The sequence below is a fragment of the Tyto alba genome, unplaced genomic scaffold, assembly GCF_018691265.1.
Source record: "Tyto alba isolate M040663 unplaced genomic scaffold, T.alba_DEE_v4.0 Super-Scaffold_28, whole genome shotgun sequence".
NCBI lineage: Eukaryota > Metazoa > Chordata > Aves > Strigiformes > Tytonidae > Tyto > Tyto alba.
This window is the reverse complement of record NW_024881302.1, coordinates 11831911-11854789: the sequence shown is the minus strand read 5'-3', so window position 1 is coordinate 11854789 and position 22879 is coordinate 11831911. Positions and strand designations below refer to the sequence as shown.

The following is a 22879-nucleotide window of genomic DNA, read 5'->3' as shown; positions in this document are numbered from 1 at the left end:
AAGTTGTGTTTTCCACTGATTAACCAGTATAGTATACTATATGGAAATAGTGTCACTTCCTTAAGCAGAAAAAAAGAGCTATCATAAAAGATGCAACAATATTATTATGGTAAATTTTTTTCTTCATTTAAAAGAACCCAAACCCATGCCAAGACATTGCCATTTCAAATAGAATATGGTTATATTCCTGCCGTTTTCCTGTTCATCATTTTTTCTGAAACACCCAGATGGAATAACAGTTGTACATAGGTTTATAAGTAGAAATCTGTCCCTACATCACTCCAAACAATTCTTGTCACTTAGCTTACCAGAAATGTACTTCATGTGCCTGTAAGAGGTGCCTGATGTAGCTCTGCTTGGAGTGTGTAGTCTAAAAACAATGACGTCAGGAAGGGTGAGTCAAACCAAGCAGATTGTGTGCGTCTGATACTGATGTATCCCTAGGCATTCGTTTCTGTGCTGTGCTATGAGTACTGCAAATCAAGAAAGGTGATTAATGTTTTTTACTCAACAACTCTTTCATACTATGCTTATAAAGTACGTGAGAGAATAACGTCCCAACCCTTCTGTGCGGTTAATCGTTAGGACTATTCTAGGGAGTGTCATGGCAAGGTTAAAATATTCAAACTATTATCAAAAGTCTAATCCTTTAGTTTGGAAACTAGTAATTGTGAAATAGAGTTAGAAAAATGTATTTGATAAGCAGATGTCACATTCTATATGGGCAATTTTGTTTCACATTAGACATCTATATCCACTTACATTCTTCTGCTAAATACATAGAAATGAAAAAAGATTGATTAGATCTTTTTATGAGTACAAGTCTATCAGCATACTTTCTTGCTAACTCTGTAAGTGCTGCTGCAAGACAACTTCAGAAAAAATGAGAATTGTTGGAATATATTACTAAATCACAGTAGTTATGTTTCCTGTGTGAACTCCAGTTAATTTGACATTATGCCCTTCTTGATAGTTGACTGACAGTAAAACTTACCAGTTATTATTACTTCTGACAGTGGTGTTAGCTGACTGATACAGTGACCTTTTGAAACACTTGATCAAAAAAGTCCCATTAAGATTATTAGAGGCCACCTTAGCAATCCAGAAACAAAATCACAGAAATGTAAGGTTTGTTATTTAAATGCCTAATCCTTGTCTCACTTTGGTTTTACAGTTTTTAATGTGATGTACAGAAACACTGTGCTCTGGTGAAAAAGGTAATGTGGAAAGATGGGGTTGCTAAATTGCAGTCTAAACATGGAAGAAAGGCTAGCTGAAAGTGGTCAAATACCAATTTCTACTTTTAATATGCCAGAATTTTAAAACTTCCTTAAATCTTCTCAAGCTTACCTTGTTTCAGTTTCACACTTGCTCAGAACTATTAATATCAAATACTCCTAGCATCAATGGGAATTTAGCTACTGAGCAGAAAATACATCCTGCTGGACTCTGTATCCAAATTTGTAACCAATATCTAATAGATTTTATTTCTCTGTATTTTTTATGAAACCTTTTATTATTAATAATGTTCTCAAAAGAATCTAATGAACTGTAATACATTTTCATAGTTAGGAAGACTGGTTATTTATTCATGGAGATGGCACATAGAATAAAGAATTTGCATTAATTCTGCTAGAAGTTAGCTGAGAATACACGCTGCTCCTCACCGATTTGGGACTTTTCACAGCAGCTTTCAGTTAAACAAAAGGAGGAAAATTCCACTTAACAGAAGTGTCCTGTTAGAAATATTTTGCAAAGTAGTTCTGAAATTCTGGCATTGGAATTATCTAGATTTAATGTAAAAATTGTTGAAATACAAGAAATAGTATATCCTGCAAGCAGGTGTGTTCTGGGGTGCAACAGAGCAGAAATAATTTTTTGTCACTATTGGTATTAATCAAACACTTTTTCATCACATTCAGAACAAATGTGTATGTGTGTAGCTCTAGGAGTATAGGGCAAATGAATCATGCATCATATAGTAAGAAATATGTTACCTGAAACTCTACTGGCTTTTGCGTTCTTGCAGCGGTTAATAAGTGAGACTGAATCTTATATTGAGTATCAGGACATGCTGGTATATCACAGGCCCTAAGTAAGGGTGTGGATTTAGTGGGACCGAACTAAAAATAATATTTTGCTCTTTTTTTTCCACCTTCCTTATAAACATTGCATAACGTTAAATCCTCATGTCATCCCCTGGTAGGAATGGAACATATTACCAGGGGAAGGCAAACAGCTTACAGCAGTCAGTGCTCTTAGCCAAGGCAGCCCTTACTGCTGAGTACAAATTGTCCATTCCCCACTCTTTGGACAACTTTGATCATGACTTGAAATTCAAAACTTACTTTTCTAAAGAAGAGATATTAGGCTGTGGATTCTCTGAAACTGCATGCTCTAACAAATGCATAAAATATTTACTATCCAGGGGTTTGATATCTGAAATGTATAATGTGTGGTGAGAGCTCATGATCTGGGAGGATATACTTTCTCTGTCAGGTAATTTCACTTTGAGTTGTTGTTCGGTGAGTCATATTTAGTGGTTGGAATGAATCTGAGTTACGGCCTGAAATTTGCTTTGTATGAACATTTACGTCTGACCTTTTTGCTCATACATCTTTTAGAGCAGCACTGAGAACAGGAGAAGGTTCAGTAAAAGACCTATTGTATTTCATATTTACAGTGTGTGCAGTGCTGGGATTTGCTCAGCAATATATGATTGGGCAAACTACAACAGAGATGATGCTGTGTGTGCTGCAAAAACATCACAATAAAAAATGTGGTGTATAGGGAACTTTCATCTCAATGACACCTAGTAATGTGCAGGAGAACACAATATAATTTTGCAATTTCCATTCTTTATTAGAGAAAATCAAGCTGCAAACTTAAGCTCTGAAACTGAACCGGATTAATTCAGAGATGTTCAAACCAGGAATTATTTTTCAGGTTGCACAGATAAAAACAGGGTGGCAGTGACAACAGTATTAGCTTTAGTTTTGCTACTTGGTACTGACAAGTCCTAAAATATTACTGACAGAGTTTCTTGGGCTTTTTTTAATAAAATAGGTAGTGTCAGATAGTAATTAATATTCTATAATATTTGGAAAACCACCCTGAATTTAATGTTCAACATGATGGGTTACAGATGACAACTGGAGATTGTGTTAACTCTCATTCTAATCTGTCCCCACATACTTACTCAACAGTTACATTTGTTCCTAAATTCATGTCTTGCAAATACAAGTGGTATAAGCTATAGCTATAGCTTTGTCTGAAATTCAGATGAAACAGTAAATTTTTCATTTTCTTTTTTTTTTTTTTAATAGCATCAAGGTCTACCTGAATTCTTTCAGTTGCAAAAGAAAATAAAGTTCTGACCTATTTCTTCTTCTCTTTTGATTGTCAGCATTTGTGGATATCCTGATAGGCACTGCATAGGCTATCATAACTCAGATAGCTCCAGAAGCAGAAATAGCCTGCAGAGACTAGAGCAGAGCTGTGAATATTTGTGGATTTTCTTCTCCGTTTCACAGATGCTGTGAATCCTTTCTCTCAGAATTATGCTGGTTATAGTCTGAGGCTGTTTGAGGGTCTTGAACTTGCCAGGTTTAAATTGTGTTGTTTAATGATACTGTGCCACACCAGTTCATTTCTCTAACTACATAAAAAGATTAAGATGATCCAAATTATGTTAAAACATAGGGCCTTGTGAGATGTCACACTGAATTGGCTGTACTCACACTGCTCTAACACAGGACATACGTGTCTTTCTGAATACTGGAATTGGAGATAAATATGTTCCTTACAACTGGCACTTTACATTTTGCTTAACAGAGATGCTAATCTGGCTTTAACAATATAATGCAAGCACTCATGATTCTGTTATTTTTATTGTACTGGGATGGGGAGACTCTTAAAGGTAGATGTTTCTTATTGCTTTATTATGTCTTAATTCATAGTATGGACGCTGTCATTTGATGTAGACACAGATAATTTCCTTACAGTCAATGTTTTCAGTCAGACATATTTTACATAAGGGATATAAAATCAGAGAATGGTGGAATGTAGCAGAAGTGACATGTGTGTTTGTTTCTCCTTGATAGTTTACGCAATTTGTATTAGGAAAGAAAAAAATACTTGCAGCAGAAGTATTTGAGTGTTTTTTCTGAAATTGTCCACAGTTAGTCATCCAATAGCTAAGAGCACCCAACCTCCAGTAAAACAAAAGTCTCAACCTTTTACAAATATTCTGTATAGAAAAACTATAATATCATCCTTTGCGTTCAAGTACCAGCACTGCTGGGTGATCCTGGTTGCATAGTTAGTAGTGACACATTTTCTCATTGAGAAGAATCCAAACATATCCATCCTGGGATCCTGATATTTGGTTATCCAATTAGAGAAAATATTCCTCAGCACCAGAAAATAACGAGAACCATGCTGTCAGAAGTTAGTATCTAATATCAGGTGAGATTTCAAAAAGTAGTTATGGATTTGTGCATCTGTCTTTATATGTTACTTCTTAAATTGGTTACTTTTCCAGAACTCCTGTTAACCAACTGCTGTCACTGGTTCATTTGAATCTATGATTTTTAAAATCTTAGTTCTTTTTTTATTTATACAGAAAGCACTGAAAAAGGAAAATAGTTGGATACATTGAGTTTTGAAAGCTATAGCAAGAGTTCATACATGAAGGAACTTTATATTAGAGACGGGAGCTCTACACTGAATTAAGAAGACAGTTTAAATTTGTAAAGATTTAGATCATTTTCCTTATTATAAAGGCCACTTCATTATCAGCATTAATGGAGAGGGTTATCTTTGAGTTTGGGTCACATGTTAAAATGTTACTGGTTCCAAACATGTCAAGAACAGTCCATGAAGTATTAATTCACTCTTTATATGGTGGAACAGTCCAATACTCTTGAAAAGTGGGATGTGAGAAGAAGCTGACCCAGGCCTGAAATGTGAAGATATATCAGTCTGAGCCTGAAAGAGTAAATTGCAGGACATTTACCTTTCTAAATTTTTAAATAAATCTCCCTCTCTCCCTTTGGATTTATTTTCATTTCTTTTCTCTGTGGCCAAGTAATGAATTTACTCATCCCTTTTACTCCAGTTGCTCTTCTCTTCCTGAAGTGTTCCTGAAGAACAAATTAACAAAAGGATTCAAAACAAGTCTCCAAATTAGGTTCTATCTACACTTGTAGGCAAGCAGCAGTCATGTGTAGTCCATCACGATGCTGACTTTTGTTTGTAGATTAACTCTCAAACCACCTCTCAAGCCAGCCATCTGCTTGGTCTAAGCTTTCTTCCTGTTCTACCCAGGGGAAAGTAATTTAGCAGCAGATAAACCTTATATAAAAAAAATTAGACAGGTTGTCAGAAGAGCTAAAGCTGCTATGCTTTTAATTAAATTTCCCATGTGTTTTTGTAGTTTTGGGGAAATTTGAGTTTTAGGAAAATGAGCATTTGAAATAAACTCCAGAAAGTTAAAAAAACATACCAGATATGGTCAGATATTCTCATGAATATCCAATAAATAATAGAAACTGATTATTTTTTCTGTTATAAGCTTGAAGAATAAGAGAATGAGCTATCAAAAAAAACCCCTTTTGGTTTGTGTGGTGGTTGGCTGAATCTGACTGCTAAGCATGACAATATGTACAAATGCTGTCACTACTCTGTGACTTATTAGTACTTGCTTGATCACATTAATTTATCACATTAGTGCTATAATGTCCTTTATTGACATCTTTTGACTTGCAAAAACTTTGTATTATGGATTTTGTTTAAGTAGAAAATATTTTTATGATATTTTCTCTTTAGATACCATTTTAACCTAATGAAGATTTTTAGAGTACATATCTTGTGATAACTCAATTTCCTGTCTTAATTGCACGTCCTTACTTACCAAGATGGAGAGAATCTGCTGAAAATACCAATTCTCCAATTCAGTGTCCTGTCTGGGGAAGAGTGCGGCTTTGAGAGGTGGGGACATTGAAGGAGCTCTAAGTGAACAAGAAAGGTACATGGGAGAGGCATAGCAAAATGTAGTCCTAGTTTTTTATTTTACTATTTCAAGAGAGTTGCTTAAGACTATCGTTTAAAATATGTTCAAATTATAGAAAGGTGCTAGTTTGACAATCCAGAAAAAGAGAGCTCTTTTGTGTGCAGTGAGAGTACTTGCTTTATGCTTGCCTTCTGACAATCATTTTTAACACTACAAGGAAGTATCCTATGGACTATAATTTTGCTGGCACACAGGTGAAGACCAATATTGAATTACTATCAAGTTCAAGTTAATTTTACAGAAGTCCTCAAGTATCAGGAACACACATACCATGGATACAGGCAAGCTGCACTGAGGTTTTAGTGGTGAAACGGCTCAGTATGACATGCTGAATTGTTTGTTCTCTCTCCCTACTTAGTGCTGATTTTTTCTTCTGACAAAATGGTCAAGGTAACCATTGAATTTTGATGGTTATTTGAAATTTTTTATCATATTCTCAGTAAGAAAAGTCCTGAAATTACTCGTTAATACTTCTTTTATTTCCTGCTTCTACTTCCTTTCTAAATGAAGACAGTATTCTCACTTCTGTTTTCTTTGTGCAATTTTGGAGCACTGGTTTTCTGTGTTGCCTATTCTGACTGTTGTATTTAGCTCTTGCTTTTAGTGCCCTATATTTCCAATGCAGGCTTTCACTGTCGCAGGAATTTTTTTTCTTTTCATTTCTGTATGCACACAATAATCAAACTGTGGTTTATGTTGTTGGCTTTTGTGCATACTGCCTCAGTAGCAAAATTACTGAAAGGCAGAAAATGGAGATTGTTCTTGGGAAAACCCCTGATATTCGGAAGCCTAACTCCTCCTGGGTGTTTCATTCACTAGAAAAATATGGTCTGCAGGATTGTTTATATATGCTACACTAAACTGTGTGTTTGGTCCTGCACTGTATGCTGAATGAAGGTCCAATGTCTGTTAAAAGGCTCTTGGAAATCCCATTGTAAAGAGAAAACATGTATTCCCTGAGCAAATAAGAGTAATCGTGTCATCCCTGAGCTTATGTTTCTTCTCATTTTTGCTGTTCTAAAAATATTCATAAAGACTGTACAGACAAGGGAGGTAAATAGATAAATCTAAGTGGATCAAGTCTTAACTGTGATCAGGTGCTTATTGCAGTGTTTGTATAATACCCTCTGCTGAAGGAAATCAATTTTTATTGCTATTTACACATGATCTCAGCATAGAAGCTCTTGCTGTCACTTCAGGTACCTGCTGTGAACTGGTGGTACACTAAAATAAAAAATATTTTGAAGAAATTGTATGTGATAAAAGCCCAGAGTAAACATTTAGTAAAATGAAATTATTTTCTATGTGAGCTTGGAGCTTTAGAAGCTGAATGTGTATGTTTGTCTGCAGGAGTTTCAGTAGCCAGCAGGTGCCCAAGCAGGAGTCTCAGAATTTCAGTAGGAATGTATGTTGGGCAAGTCTAGTCTCTAATGGCCTCAGAGGATGAGCCTTTTGCTATGGATTTCAGTCCTGCTTTGAGGAAAAATGAAATTTGGTTGAGACTCTTCTATCTTTAGGTGTAGGTATCTATGTGTAAGCTCTAGGCATCTTGATTCCCTTCATAATTAATGGACAGGCTTCCTTTCATCTCATCCTAAGGCTGACATCTAAAGCAACTTAGGTGAATACTAGGTTTCTGTTCATTGACTTCAAAAGGAATCAAGATGACTAGCTTACTTGAAGGTATCCAAGTATATGGGAGAAGCTCATGCCAAGCATCTAAAATAAAAAGGGGTTCAAGAAGTTGAGATAAATTAACTCTTAAAGTTAGTGGCATAGTATCTGGGAATGCAGGTCCATTTCAAAGCAGAATTAATCATGGCCCTAAACACAACTGTGCTGTGGTTAGAGAGATGAAGGGAAGGGTACACAAGTCTGTTAATAGAAAACGGGAATGCCTTCACTTCTCTTCGCTATATTTGTTTCTCTCTGTTCTGTGTTCTTAAGGTAAAAGGTTAAGTAAACTGAGTATGAAATTCTGACTTCCACTGCCAAATCTTATGCTTACCTCTAAGGAGATGATCTCAAGATTTGAAATGTCTTGGAAAGGAACAAAATGCACAGTACACCTGCCATTGTTTCATGTTCTTAAAACACCTTCCAAGTAAAGTCTTATTTTAGATGATGAAGTTGTAGCTTAGGGCAATGTTTGCTTTGAAATCATCTGTGCAATAACTTATTCCAGCAGTTATTGGAAAGAAACAAGAAGTCCCTAAAATTTTGGCATAAGCTAGCAGAATAGGATATTTTCATTAGTAATAATTTGGGATATTTAAATTTATGCCTTTCCTGAATGAAACACACAGTGCTATTACACAACTTTACATTAAGTAAGTGGGCAAAACTCTGAATCAAGGTTCACTGCATTCCTGTCATTCCAGACAAGCAGGGAGGACTGACTTGCTGTGCATTCTGATCTGGAATTGCTTCACCTTATGGCTTGGGTAATGAGATATTGATTTTCACAGAGCAGTTCATGTTAGAGGAAAAATGAGAGACTCAGCTGCAATTATGAAAGTCATTTACAGCCAAAAGTGGGGAAAGTTTTTTTTTCTGGATAGCAGATAATATTCTTTAGCTAAGCCTTTCCTAGTTACCAGGATTTGATACAAAGAGATATAAAACTGAAAATAAAAATACTCAAATATATATGCTTCTATTTTCGTAAGTCATGAATATTCATGATAGAGTTACTTAAAAGATGTCCTCAAACTATTTTGCAGGAAAGATAAACGGAGTCTGTTAGATAACTAATATCTCAAAGTTACAGCCCTAAGTCACAGGGTCTTCACACAAAAATTGAGCAACGCTATCTGGTTTCAAGCTGCTCTTAGCAATCTTTTCATCTGACCTATAACTGCTGAAACAGCAGAAAACATAACCTTCGAGATGTTCTTTTCTTTTTACAAATGCAACATTAGTCATTCCTAAACTCAGTTGTCTACTCTCACTAAAATCAAACCCTCCCTAGGCATGGGTCTCTGGCAGCCTTTCTTGGGATTTGATGGAGGAGGGCAGTGAGCACTAAGGAGAGCCGTGAGGCTGCTCAGGCTGGAGCAGTGTGGGGTCCCGCTGTACTGGGGCTGGTGGGGATGATCTTTCTTCATAGTACTCACTGCAGTGCTGTGCTTTGCATTTGTGACGCAAACAGTGTCAGTAACACACCAATGGATTAGCTACTGCGGAACAGTGCTTGCACAGTGTTGGGCCTTTCTCTTTCTCATTCTGCCGGCCCTCCCAGTGAGTATATTAGGGTGTGGCAAAAGGTTGGGAGGGGAAATGCATGGGAGAGCTGACCCATATTGGTCAAAAGGATATTCAGTGCCATATAGTATTATGCTCGGCAAATATACATGGGAGAATTTAGTCCCTCTAAGGTAGCCTATGCTCAGAGACTGGCTGGGCATTGGTCTGCTGGTGGGAGGTGGTGAGGAATTGCCTTTGCATGACTTGTTTTTTTTTTTTATTTTTTTCCTTCACTTATTATTTTGATCCACAAGTTTCCTTGCTTTTGGTCCTCTGATTCTCTCCCCTATGCTGCTGCAAGAGGGACCGAGCAAGCATCTGGGTGGGTGCTTAGTTGGTGGCCAGGCTCAACATGTCAGAGCTAGCACCATTTTCACAGGGCCCTGTAGAAGCATCACTTTGCCCCTTGGAAAGGTGGTAGCTTCCCCCTCCACCCTGTTGAAAACACAATAGCAGGAGGCTAGTCTCCTATTTTCTCTCTTCCTCCTTTTGCCTCTCTCTTGCCTCTCCTCCTGACTTTTCCCTCCCATTAGCCACTGCTCCTTGCTCCACTATTACACTATTTGCAAGTGCAATAAAATAGGAGTTGTGCTTGCCCGGTTTGCTGCAGGCATTGTGCCAGAGGGCACACAGCAGGCTGTACTCAGGCAGGCATTGCCACAAGTGGATCTGTGAAGTTTGATCATTTTCTGCTTGTTGAGAACTTGCAACAATTTCTACATGTGATTTCAGGTTAATATCTTAATGCATTTAATTTGTAAAATTTAATTTTTCTGCTAAGAGACTGATTAGCAGTCTAATTGGTATTCTTATTCTGGGATATTGTCCCCTCCAGCCCTATTTGGAGTAATTTTATTATAATATTTTTAATACTTGGCTAAATAATTTGCTCAGGAAAAGTGTTTTTGTGAATAACAGAGATGATGTCTTCAGTGCTTTCTAGCTAGGAAAGAATTAGACAAATGCGTCCTTCAGTATTTCCTTTTCAGTTTTCCCTGGAAGACATTGTGCTACTTTTTACTGTTCCCTTAGGAATGCTTGTTAGAGGGCAGGAATGTTAAGTAGGATTGTTAATGTGTTCTTTACTGCTGAATGACTACATAAAGTAGGGGAATATTAGAGAATATTTTGTTCTTTTACGTATGGACTACTTTTTATCTCTGGAGAGGTAAAAAAGTTATGTTTCTGTTTCTATTAGTAACTGCCCTGCTATATCCTGTCCTCTGTTTTTATTCTCTGTTTATAGTATGCTTTTCTGTTTGAATGCTTATAAGTTGCCCTGCAACTTTGAGTGTCTCCAGACCAATAAAATTAATTAAAAATGTGACTATGAAAACATTGTATTGAAGGAAAGTAATGAAATGAAGATGGAAAATGCCATAATAAATTATATATTTTAACAAATGACTGTACATTGTAGAATTTCAATTACAGGAAAACATACTTTCCACAAGTAATTACTGAAGAAATTACTGGAGTAGCACATCCATTCATTGAATTAGAGGACATAAATTCTTCCTCTGATTGCGTCTTCCGATGTGAGGAGAGCAATCACAGCCAAACACCAAGCTCTAATAACACCATCTCTTTAGGATTAGAATTTACTGCTGGATGGGGAATGTGGAAAGATTAATAAAAGGTTGTTGCTCATGTGCACAAGGGAATGAATTAAACTAGTTAAAGTCAAAGTAAGAGTTTTGATTGTTGGCAGATAATCTAGCTATTCCTTGTCTTGTGCTTGCCTCTCAGTAGGTATTTGTGTTCAATATATCTTTAAGACATTTGTGAATGTGTTATGTATGCATACATATGGCAAGCTTGTGGGCATTTTATGTGCACATTGTAATTATAACCTGTAAAAAGAGAGTGAAACATACCTGTAGCATGATAGGAAATACTGTGTTTCCTTGTTATGGAGTGTCTTTTATGTGAGATTGAGATTTTGGTGGCTTTACAGTCCATTTTGGATGAGAGCCAATGGCTGAAATGTTTGTCATATTTTAAATGGGTAACATATACTTTGTTACCATGAGGATCTGTAGCATCACCTCTCAGCCTCCCAACCATCCCTGGAGCTATCAGCAAGGTGAGTACAGTCCAACTGGATTTTACCCACCTATGTTGGAAACTTTGAAGCAGAGAACGGTGCTGCTTCAGGATAGGAAAAGATGGGCAGGACTATTCAGAGTGGTGAATATACCATGTCCCAAGGCATCTTCATGTTTCAAGGTTCAGCATCCAGCTGATCCGAGGGGAAGAGATCTGCTCTGTCAGTGGTTCTTAAGAAGGGAAAAAAAAATTGAAAGTTTCCTGAATGGAGGTGTGACAGAAGAAGTTTGCAGCATGGACCTGCTTTTTTGGTTGCTATATGTTGGAAATAAGAAAAGCTGGGGGGGAAATCTAACATAAACAGTGAAAATTAACAGATTACGTGGAAAAAACGTGCACTATATGCAGTCTGATGTTATATTATATGCACAAAATTAGCAAAGTCAAAAATAGAAATATAATCTCATTCATTTAGCCTAACTATTTATTTAGGTGTTTTGTGGACCCACATCCTGTTTCAGTTGGTTCATACCTGTGACCGGCTTATTGATTTTAGTGTTTACATTTTAGAAGATAAAAGTTATATTTGGTAAATTTAAAATAAAACAAAAAAAGACTCTGTCTTCTCAAGTCCATATTTTTGCAGGGCATTTTCTTTTAACCCCAATAAATTACCTTTCTTTTTATTGTATAACTAGACATCTGTCTCTGCCCTGATGTTTGTATGGACTGAATTTAGAAGTACTGATATATTTTTAACTGCTATCAAAACAAGGAAACATCCATTTTTGTCCTCTAGGTTTTCTGTTAATGTAATTTTTTTTTTTTCTTTTCTCCACTGGTAACATTGGTTTTTTTATGCTTCCTTAGTCTATTCTTATTGTGCTGTGAGTTCAAGAATGTTCTCATAGGACCTGATTATATTTTCATCCTAATGTCCCTAGTGTGTGAGTTCAACGCACACTTATTACAGTATTACTCCAGACTTTTTTTATTTAGTAAAAAAATCTGAGTTCTCTTTGAATTTTCTGTGTGAAAATAATCCATAAAGGTTTTCAGTAGACACTGCACAAAGAAAAATGTATCTGTAGGAGTACAGTTTATTCCTGCTGCCTGGTATTGCTATAGGTTTTTGATCAACACTTTTTAGAGGAAATGAGAAGTTCTTTTGCTTAATTTCTCTTTTATTTTGTCTCGATGATGATTTAAACATTTATCAGCTTCTCTTCCTGAAATAATACGTATGATAGGAGTAAAAGTATTTTGTACAAGATACTCAGTCTATTAAGAACAACAGTTAGAGGAACAAAGCTTGTTCTGTTACAATCTGATTCTTTCTGAAGCAATTTCAGAATTCACAAAGTGTTTGAACATGAACATTGCACAAATATTTGTGCTTCCTAAATCAGTTACATGGGTATTTGCTTGATGTTATTATTTTCCATAAAAATGTCATGAGGTACTAATGTAAAAATCCATTAATAGTAGATAACACAAGATGTTTAAACAACTTAAAGAGCAAGAAAAACTGTACCGGGATTAGTCCATACAGCCTGCCTATAATTCTGGTTTAGATCACAATTTTAAGGAAAGGCACTGATCTATCATTATAACCTCTGTTTGTGTTTTAAGCTCTGCACAAATTGTCTCTGAGACACACTTAGATATGGAACACAGACCACGAAGTTGGCAAACACTTCAACAGCTTGGTATCGTTTCCATGAATTTGTGAAACAGTTGATAATAATGTGAGTATTTTGACACAGAGAACTTAACACACTGTAAGCCATCTTATAAATTTACATCACTCAGGCTGTTTTGCACTAACTCTCTGTATGGACACACATGGATTTGCATGGATATCTAATGTTAAGTAAATTGGGTATGAATCTGCAGCACACTATTTTAAAGCAACTCTCATAGTAATAAAATAAGGTTGTTGTCAGATTGCTTTTCCTGGGCTCAGGTGTCCCAGAGGAACTACCAAATCCAGCTGCTTTAAACTGCAAAATCCACAGCATTGTATTAGATAGTTTAAACTGTTGTGCAACTCCACTTGGGTGTGTGGACTGACAGGAGCTACTCCAGCTGTGGGTCAGCAGGGATGGGAGTGGTGGATAGTTGTGATCAGGGTCTTTTTCTATCAGCACATCAAGACCTGACCCTTCATGGTCTTAAGTACTTATGATACTGAACTTTATTTCTAAAACAATAATTCCCAATCACATTATTAGTCACAGAATTCCACACAAATCTGAATCCTCAGTCCGTTACTATGAGCTGGTTGCAATTTTTAAAGCAAAATAGTTTTCAGTGCAGATATAATTTTTATCAAAAGTCTACATACTTTAAAATTGTCAAACTTTGGTTTAGAAAATGTTGAGAAATCATATAAAAATATATGACTTTTATGCTTTCATAATAAAACATTCTGATTTTTGTACTGCGTTGAATTTAAAAACAAACAAGCAAACCCAAACCTCTAGGCTTTCTATAAGAAGATTTAAATTGTCAAGACCGGTACGAGATGTTTCTAGGGAACATAGAATGTTTCTATCACATCCTCTACATGTCTTTCTATGATGTGTATTTTAGGGAATGTCTCACTGACGACATCATCTATACCCTCTTGTATGACTATTCTATACTTGCTCTGCTTACTACCCACAGAATTACCAAGTAATTCCAGCTTGCTTCCATTCTTAATGTCTAGTATCAAAAGGAAAAACTGTCAGCCAGATTAATTAGAAGCATGGATCTCACGCTACGTTACTGTCTTCCATTTGAATAAACTACATTTAGCAGTTTGTCTAAGAAAAATAAAATGCCAGGAAGTTCTTGTGACAAGAATATAGCAGCAATTCATTTTAAATTAATGATGATCCATTAGCAATACTAATACACAAATGCATTATCAATGAACATGATTGACCACCAGTAAATCTAGACATTCAAGAAAGAAAATCCCCCATACGTGTTTTGACTAGGAACTCTTTTTTGAGGTATCAGTCTATGTGTGTCTATTAAACTCATCATTTACATTGTGTCCAGAAAGACTTGTAAGTACTGCCTGTTTTGAAGAAATGGGAATGATTTGTAACTCCAAACTTGAGAAGTCTTTTGAAATACTCAGCAGTCATTATCTTATAAAAGTTGATATTAATGGGGTAAAAGAGATATTAAATGAGATAAAGTCAAACTTACTTAGCATAAAATTTGCATGTTTTGTAGTGAATTATAATGGATCAAGTTGGATTAGTTCCCAGGCATTCTCAAACTGGAATGCAATGGCACTCAAACCGTGAATAGTATTCTTGTTCTATCCAGATGTTGAATATCATCATAACTTGTTCTTACAAGGCATTTAATCCACTTCCAGAGTCCAGTGTAGGCTGATTGGGCATGGTACAGAAATCTTCACAAATATGTGAATAAATTCCTTCCTCTTCACAGGAGAGGTTCATCCCTGTAGCAGTACAAGTTGGATGCTCAGGGATGATGCAAACTGGACATTCTCAACCTAGTGAGATTTTGATCTCTAAACAGCACCTGTCATCCTGTGTACTGGCCACAGCCAGGCCTGGTAGGCTGATTTGGCTTGTACTCCTGTGCCGAACTTGCCAGTGTCTTCAGATGCAGAGGAGAAAACTGCGTCACTGCTATCTGGGACGTACCATTGGTTCTTATTTGTCTATTCCAGCAATTATGAACAGAGATCACTGATATAAAAATGGACTGGTTGATAGTAGATACTGTAAAGGGCAAAAGGTTTTTTGTGTTTGTTTTTTCTTGTCTAATTCTCTCCATCATCCTCTGGAATATGGACTAATTCTTAGTGAAATCATTTAAACTTGTTATAGTGTCATGTAAACGTAGCCTTAGAGATAAAATCATTGAGTGAAATGGGCAACTTCAAGCCCACTTTTCTTTGCTTTCAGTGGCTTAAACACTGAGGTAAATGAGAGAGAAGTGCGTTTCTTTTTATTTGTAGAAAGGATATCACTCCTCTTGACAAAATTTACAACTTCTAGAAGTATGCAGCCATTAGAGAACTGAAGGTGCTTCTTGACCTGCATACTGGTAGGCTGCACAGTTAAGTTCCTGTTAAGACATCATGGGCTGTAGAGGTGCTAGCAAGCGCATTAAAGCCTGTATTAATAAAACAAGCCAAGTCTTGTTTTCATGCTGTTGGTGATGCCTTTCAATTCTAAGAACAAATCTAAAGATAAAAAGAAAATATTGAAGAAAGCTTTTTTTTTTTTTTGTAAATGTCACTTATTTTTTATATCAGAAAAACAAAATGGAAGAATAATAAATGCAAAGCAAGCACATACTTGCTTTGCTCACATGCTCATTTACTTACTCTCTTGGTTAAAGCTTTGGCTTTTGGGAGCAGGATTTCCTTGTATAGTTTTGGCCTTTTCATGTTTGATTACTCCAACTTCGAATTGGCACCAACTACTAAATTGACCTCAGCTTTATGTGACAAAACTAATTCTAAATCTTAATCTCTATGAGAAAGGTTGAACCAGTTTGAATCCAAATGCAATACAAATTATTCCATCTAAGTGCACCACAGGCATTAACAATATGTGGCTTGCTCCAGAGGCCTGTTCCAGAAGCTGTACTGTGAACTGACAGCCTTGCCTGTGATGCTGCCTGACCCCAGAATGGTCAGGCTCTGTCAGCAGTGCACACCTGGGAGCTGGCCAGGGCTGACAGAGTGGGAGGAGGAGACCTGAAACAGCTGGAGCATATAAAATTCTCTTTGAAAATTCAGTTGTTTGGGCATCCAGTTCAGTTGGTCTCATGTCAGTCAGATGTTTGGTTTTGGTTTTGTTTTGTTTTGCTTTTCTTTTAAAAGTACATGGAAGTCTTGTAGTAATTTCTAATTTTTCCTGTATGTCAAAATGCCAAAGGTTGTAGAGCACTGAAAGGTCTAGGAGCCAAACAGGCAGCTAAATAACGGTGGGACCTAGAAGCCGACAGATCTCTGTCCCAAGCTGCCTGTCTTCAGTGTCCCTGGCACTTCGTTCCAGTGGTACCTGAGAGTTTGCCAAACTGAAACTGCAGCAGTGCAAATGTGTTAGGATGCACGTTAGTCCTGAAGCAGGTTAAGATTGGTGCTTCCTTGGAGCTCTCAAAGGTGGACTGGATGTGCCACTATGACTCAGCTGTGGCAGTGATATATTAAAAAAAAACTAAAGTCACTTAAGCTGATAGGAATATACACAGAAATATATCTGTAAAAGAGCACTAGAAAGAGAAGTGTCAAGTAGTTCAGTTCATGTTTTGGAGAGCAGAGTGACTGGGAAAAAGCAAAGGGAGAAACTGGGAGAAAAGACTATATCCTTGGAGAGCTTTTTGTAAGAAGGCAGAATTCAGGAAAAATGAGCAGGGAGAGGAAAAGGCTGTGTATTTTACAGGCCTGTAAACTTTGGATGACTCCTCTGCTTTAATTTTCAGTGAGCCTTTGCTTTTCATTCAGTGTGTGCACTTCAAAAAGCCAGTTGTGTTTGTTTATTATGTGGATTAGGTATGTATCTTCTTCTATTTCAGGCCTTTGCTTATGTCCTACAAGATACTGAACATCTGTAGGATCCTGATGATATTATATCCTTACTGATTGGAAAATGAATTGAGAACTGAAGATCTCATTCCTCTATCTTTTACAAAGTACTACTTGAGATGTCAGTGTGATTTTTTTTTTTTCCAATCCAACTGATCATTAAACACAGTTTCTCTCATTCTGAAACCCAGATGATTATATATGATTTACTCATTCACATTTTTAAAAAGTGCTTCAGTCTTTTTGTTTACAGACCTTATAAAGAGCAGCGAAACACACAATGATAACTTTCTCAAATTTTTTTCTAATTAATCAACAGTAGCAGAAGAAACAAACAAACAAACAAAACCATGTAACTGGAAGTCTGCAATTGCTCTTTGTTAGTTGAAGAAATAAAGAACTTACTACCTTGAAGTATGACACGGGATCAAACACACATTAATGGATAAATTTTTTAAAGTTTGTTAAAATATATTTTTTCTGTTCTTACGGAAAAAAAGCGTTCTTTGACTGTAGCTGTTTTTTTGGGTTTTTTCCCCTAAATGTTAACACTCACATCCTGAAATACATATATTGGTATCATACAGACCCATGGGCTTATACTTAGGAATATTAAACTGAATACATCAGAACAAAGCCAGCTACTCAGACTATGCTATCCTTATTTTTGGGTTTGCTTTTCTTAATCAGGTGTATATTTTTTCCCCTTTTTAGAAAGTCACTTCTGCTGGGATTTTCTTTGAAACTTCCACTGGCAGATGTGAGGGGCATCCAGAGAAATAAGGGTTAAAATAACCCCAAAGTTCACTGATGATAAAATTTTTGAATGCCAGGTAAAACAAGAATGTTTTTTTTGTACAGGTTCAGATGTCTTTGTGGGAACAGCAGGTGGGATCTGATGAAGCCCATGATTTGACAGTTCATAAACTTATTGGTGACTTTTTTCTTTATCACTAAAATGGAAGTGAGATGATAATGATGGCTGATTTCTAGTCTCTTGATACTGATGGAGGATATGAATCAAATTGTGCCTAGTTATAAGCTGAGCCCCTAGAAGAAAATTATAATCAAACTCATAAGTGGTTATAATCACTGAGAAACAGAGTAAAAAGCTGTTCAAATGACATCTAGCTGTAGGCACTGTGAACCCTTTAACCAAATCCAAGATTGGTTATTCCTGATTTTCTCACATTTTCTCCTTATGCCTAGGTCTGTTGTTTTCTTTCAGGATGAATATGTGCTAGCCATCTTGTTATGTTTATTTAATTAAGACATTTTTGAAGTCAAACAGCTCGGTTTTAAAATACACATAAATACAAATGTAATGTGAAAGCACTCAGTGGTAGAAAAGTGAGTGTTAGAAATAGAAAGGACAATATCTGTTATCAAATGCAAAAGGCCCTTGGCAAAACCTTAGCCAGCTGTATGGCTTTGATGCCATTGCAGAATCCCATATTGCTTCAAGGCAGGAATGGCAGCAAGGACTCGGCTGTTCCGAGCTGCTGCAAGCTGGGATGAGACCTGTGTGTGAGGGTCCAGGGCTGCAAGACTATGTATGACAAAAACATCCATCAAACATGGATGTTTTCTACCTTCCTGCTTGAGTTTAATACCCAAGGAAGGAGAGAGCTATTGTGATCAGATCAGGAAACTACTGCTGATACATCAAATTTGTGAAAACCTAAAACCCTTTGTAGAAATTAGAAGGATTGAACACATTATTTGCCATTTTACATGGCAATTCACTGTGAAAAAGCAAAAGAATTACTAGCTGAATTCTGAGACAGCTACAAGGAGGTTCTCTGTGATAAGACTCTACTTGTATTGCCGTGATGACACAAAGGTCTGTGAGGAAGTGTCAAACGGTACCAGGGTATGATGGAGTACCACTGTCAAACCACATGGGTGGAGTTGCAGGTGCTCCAGCACTGACCTGTAGACACCGAGTGACACTTGCTGTTTTGCTTAGGTAATTTGTTACTGGAGTTAACGTTTGCTGATCAGAGTGAATGATCATCTCCAGGAAGATGATTATTTCTAATGCGGAATACCTGTTTCTTATGAACTTAAAATTTCAGTTACAGTGCATCAGAAATTTATTGAATGAGATTATGATGGGAAGACATGAGGTAGAACCCATGGAACAGAGATAAAAAGAAGAGAGGACAGTATTTGACAGGAAAGTGAATGGTCTTAAGAGGAGTATGCAGTATAAACGGAAAGCCAAAATGAAAAAGCTTAACATAAAAATGAGAAATAATATGTATTTATTCTAAGAACTAAATTTGTTCTTCTTTAAATTGTTTTGGATGGTTTGCCAAATAAATTATTTGGTAACAACACCCATTGTGAAAGAACCATAACTCTTTTCAGAAGTAATAGCTTTTATCATTATAATTGATTTAAGAAATTGGAATAAATATCTTTGCTTATTAGCATATTATGTAGATGACTTTGGAAAAAGCTGAAAGCTGTTTACTATTTCATGTCAAAAATGAAGTAGTTCTGTCTTCTCAGAAAAAGAATTTAATTAATCTGTGAGGGCTGAGAAACAGGCGGTAAGAAGCGTGTTATTTTCAGAGCTCGGAAGCAAGTCAGCTAAAGTTTTGGGTCTGAATGAATAAAGATATTCTGCCTATGTGTATAATCAGTAGCATATGGCTGTAGAAGATACACTGATGTACAAACAGTCGGCTCAGGGCAGCAACAGCTGGCAAGTATTTGGAGGTAAAGAAACTCAAGACCAGCTAATGTCATTGCACTAGTACCCAACTTTGCTAAGCTATGGAAGAATTAGGAATAAATGATGCTTATCCATGAAGTGCCTTGGGCCTGATTTTTGTATTTTTCTTTGAATAAGTCTTTTCAAATAGGCTCACCCAGGTGTCAGCTGTGAAAAGAAGGAAACTATTTATACTTTCTTTTGTGAAATCTTGTTTATTGCTTGTCTTATTCAAGTTTTTCATTTACTCTTAATTATTTTTTTCTTTTTTATTGCAGGAAGTGACTTTGGCATGGATGGTGATTTCAGCATGGTGTATTTTCAACTCACACCAACTCAGATGTAAATCAAGTCTCTAAATACTTTATGCATCTCTCTAAAAATATAAAATGTCCCCAAACAACCCCAAACTACCATACCTATCTTGTCTGGTTTGGTGTTTTTTTTTTTTTTTTTGTTTGTTTTTTTTTTTTTTTGTGTGAGTGGGGGGAGAGAGAGGAGGCAGCAGACTGTCTTTAACTGATGTGAAACCACACTTTTGTTGTTTTTCTAGACTGAGATATACTTTTTCTCATTAACTCATGCTCATTTATTTACTTGTTTAAAGGAGTAGCTTGGTACTCTGGATCCTATGGTAAAAATTGTTTCACCATTGTTGCAGTATAGTTTTTTCTTATCGTATGAGATGGGGTGGTTCTGAGGGATTTCAAAGACTAGAAGTGAATCTAAAATACTGCTGAGATTCCTTTCTAGTTATTCATTAATTTTACCAAAGTGGATTTTGAGTTGAAAAGTGAGATGAAATACCAAGTGAAGAGATAATTTTAATATGGAGAGGGTGAGACCAATGGTTTTGGAATCACAGTAAATATAGTAGCACTTCTCACTATCTAACAGTATGGTATGTGAATGAAGCTAAGCAATGGCCAAGAATACCCTCGTTCAGTGTAACCGCTATCCGGTTCTGCTATTCACTTTTATAAAGCTCAGCAGGGCTATTGAAGGGGTGTGCTGGTATGGTTTCTAATCACACAGTGCTGTTGAAGAGACATGACTGTCTCCAAACTGCATGAAGAGGAAGAGATTGTTCCAAAAAGAGGCTGCAAGTCCTGGGTGGTTCATTATTTAAGATTTATCAATATTAACAGCGGTCTGGAAAGTTCATAATTCATGTTACTTTCAAAGACAGATCTGTGTGTCAGGATGAGCAAATTAGTTTACTCCCCATTCAGTGTGATTAATAGGGTCTAATTCCTGTGATCCCTATGGTACCAGTTAGCTTAGGCTGTGCTGGCCTTTGAGACAGCTTGCTGGACCTTCGGACAAGAGAGAAGTATATGTTTTTTGTTGTACTTATTTATATTGTTTGAAATAGTAATTTAAATATACTGACAAAGTCCACTGAATATTTACAGAGGAGGTCCTCTTCTGATATAACTATACAGTGACAGCACCTCTAAGATATGTTAGTCCTTTGTTTCCCACATTTGGAGACTGCATTTGGAGACTGTCATCTGCATTAACAGGTGAGGGATCTGCTACAGGCATCCAGCAATTAACGCCATTTGTCACTTTAAAGTACTCAGCTGTCTTATGTTGGCTTGTTGCCTGCTCTTTGCCAACCATCCAGCACTATCCACTTCACTGTGTGAAACAAGCACTGGCAGAGGGATGAGGCTCGTTCCTGTCAGCATGAAGAAGCGAAGAGCTTTGCAGCCCTTCAATGAATTGCTCTGCAAAGCAAACAGAGGGGATTTCTTTTGCAACCTGATTTTTGCCACCCTTGCGCTGAGCAGCAAATTTCCCTGAACCTGGGTAACCTGACAGGTTTACCTGGAGCAGACCTAGTTGATAAGAGTGAGGGTAGAACAATTCCTTGGAGAGTATTCTCATAACCTGTCCTGAATACATGAAATAACCTACATGCATTTCTGCCTCTTATGCTGCACTAATGATAAGGGTCATATGAGTTCCAGGACAGGTAGGAAAACAAAGCAACAAGCAAGCTTACCAGGTGGCAACTCTATCAAAAGATGGTCCTGTTTCAGTGGCTTCTTGTTGTAGAGGAATGTGTGATACCATTTAATAGAAAAAAGCAGCCAAATCCAAGGACAGCTTTACTGCTTCTACAGCTTCTAACTGTGCCTGGGTTTACAAAAGAGACAGAATGGAAGGAAAATCAAAACCGTGGTTTCAAAAATAGGATTGTGTTTCAAATACACATAGTATTTCAGAAAGAATTTTGTACAATATCTTTGTCTGATTTTTATATTCTCCAATGGTGGAGTATATGTATAGGTATAGTATACATTCTGCAGCATTTTTAGTGTGCAGATAGTATTAGCAATAACTTTTTTTTTCTTCAGACTTTTCCATAAAAATGGACTGCAGATGATAACATGTTTACAGTAATTAATATTTCTATATATGTGCATTAATGCTGAGGTACATAAATTCAACTTAAAGCATCTATTTTTTTCTGGTAATGTGCCTGTTTATCTCTTATATTGATTAATGCTGCTGTAGGTACTGATTTATCATGTTTGTACAAGTGTTTATTTTCTTGAAAATATGTATTATATTAAAAAGGTTTTAAGTCAAATAACTACTTATATTTCTGTGAGAGTATTTTAAAAGGATATTACCTTTAGTGACTATTACCTTTTAACCAGTTCATCTCCAAATTATAGTTTCTGGAGTAAAAGCAAATGTAAAGCAGCTGTGAGAACTTCAGTCTACAGGTTTTATACCCAGAAAGAGCATAATTGTCCCAGCTGCATTTTTCTTTTTGTTAGCTTTGTGTGCATAGTTATTTTGGATAGAATTATGGAAAAGAGTTATATCTATATTTTCCTTACTTACAACTCAAATGATAAGTAGGAAATTAGCTTGTAGAAGTTTTTCCTTGATCTTTTCCATACTTCCTCCAGAATAAATATTTAATTTTTTAAAAGAAGAAAAGCATTCACTTACAGAACTGGAAGGGGTTATTCTCTTTTAATCTACAGTGAAATAAAAAGCTATTCAGAGCCATAAATTTTAACTTGGGGGAAAAAAAGTTAGGTGTCTGAATTATATACTTGGCAGATTGTGTCAAGACTGAGAGGCAGATTCTCTGTGGCATAATTTTATTGATTTTTTTCAGCAAAGAATCTGGTTCTCTATGTTTAATGTCTTGGCAGAAACTTATCTGTACATTATCAATAGTAGAAATCAAAAA

The 22879-nt window shown here is 36.4% G+C and overlaps 1 long non-coding RNA gene across 1 annotated transcript in view; it reads left to right on the top strand.

Moving 5' to 3' along the window:
* The window catches only part of LOC116959348, a 105483-nt gene extending 84355 nt beyond the window's left edge, over window positions 1-21128 (top strand). Inside the window, exons 2-3 of the long non-coding RNA XR_004405787.1 lie at window positions 19938-20001; window positions 21075-21128. This is a non-coding gene — a long non-coding RNA (uncharacterized LOC116959348). The remainder of the gene's footprint in view (window positions 1-19937; window positions 20002-21074) is intronic.
* The last annotated feature ends 1751 nt before the right edge of the window (window positions 21129-22879 follow it).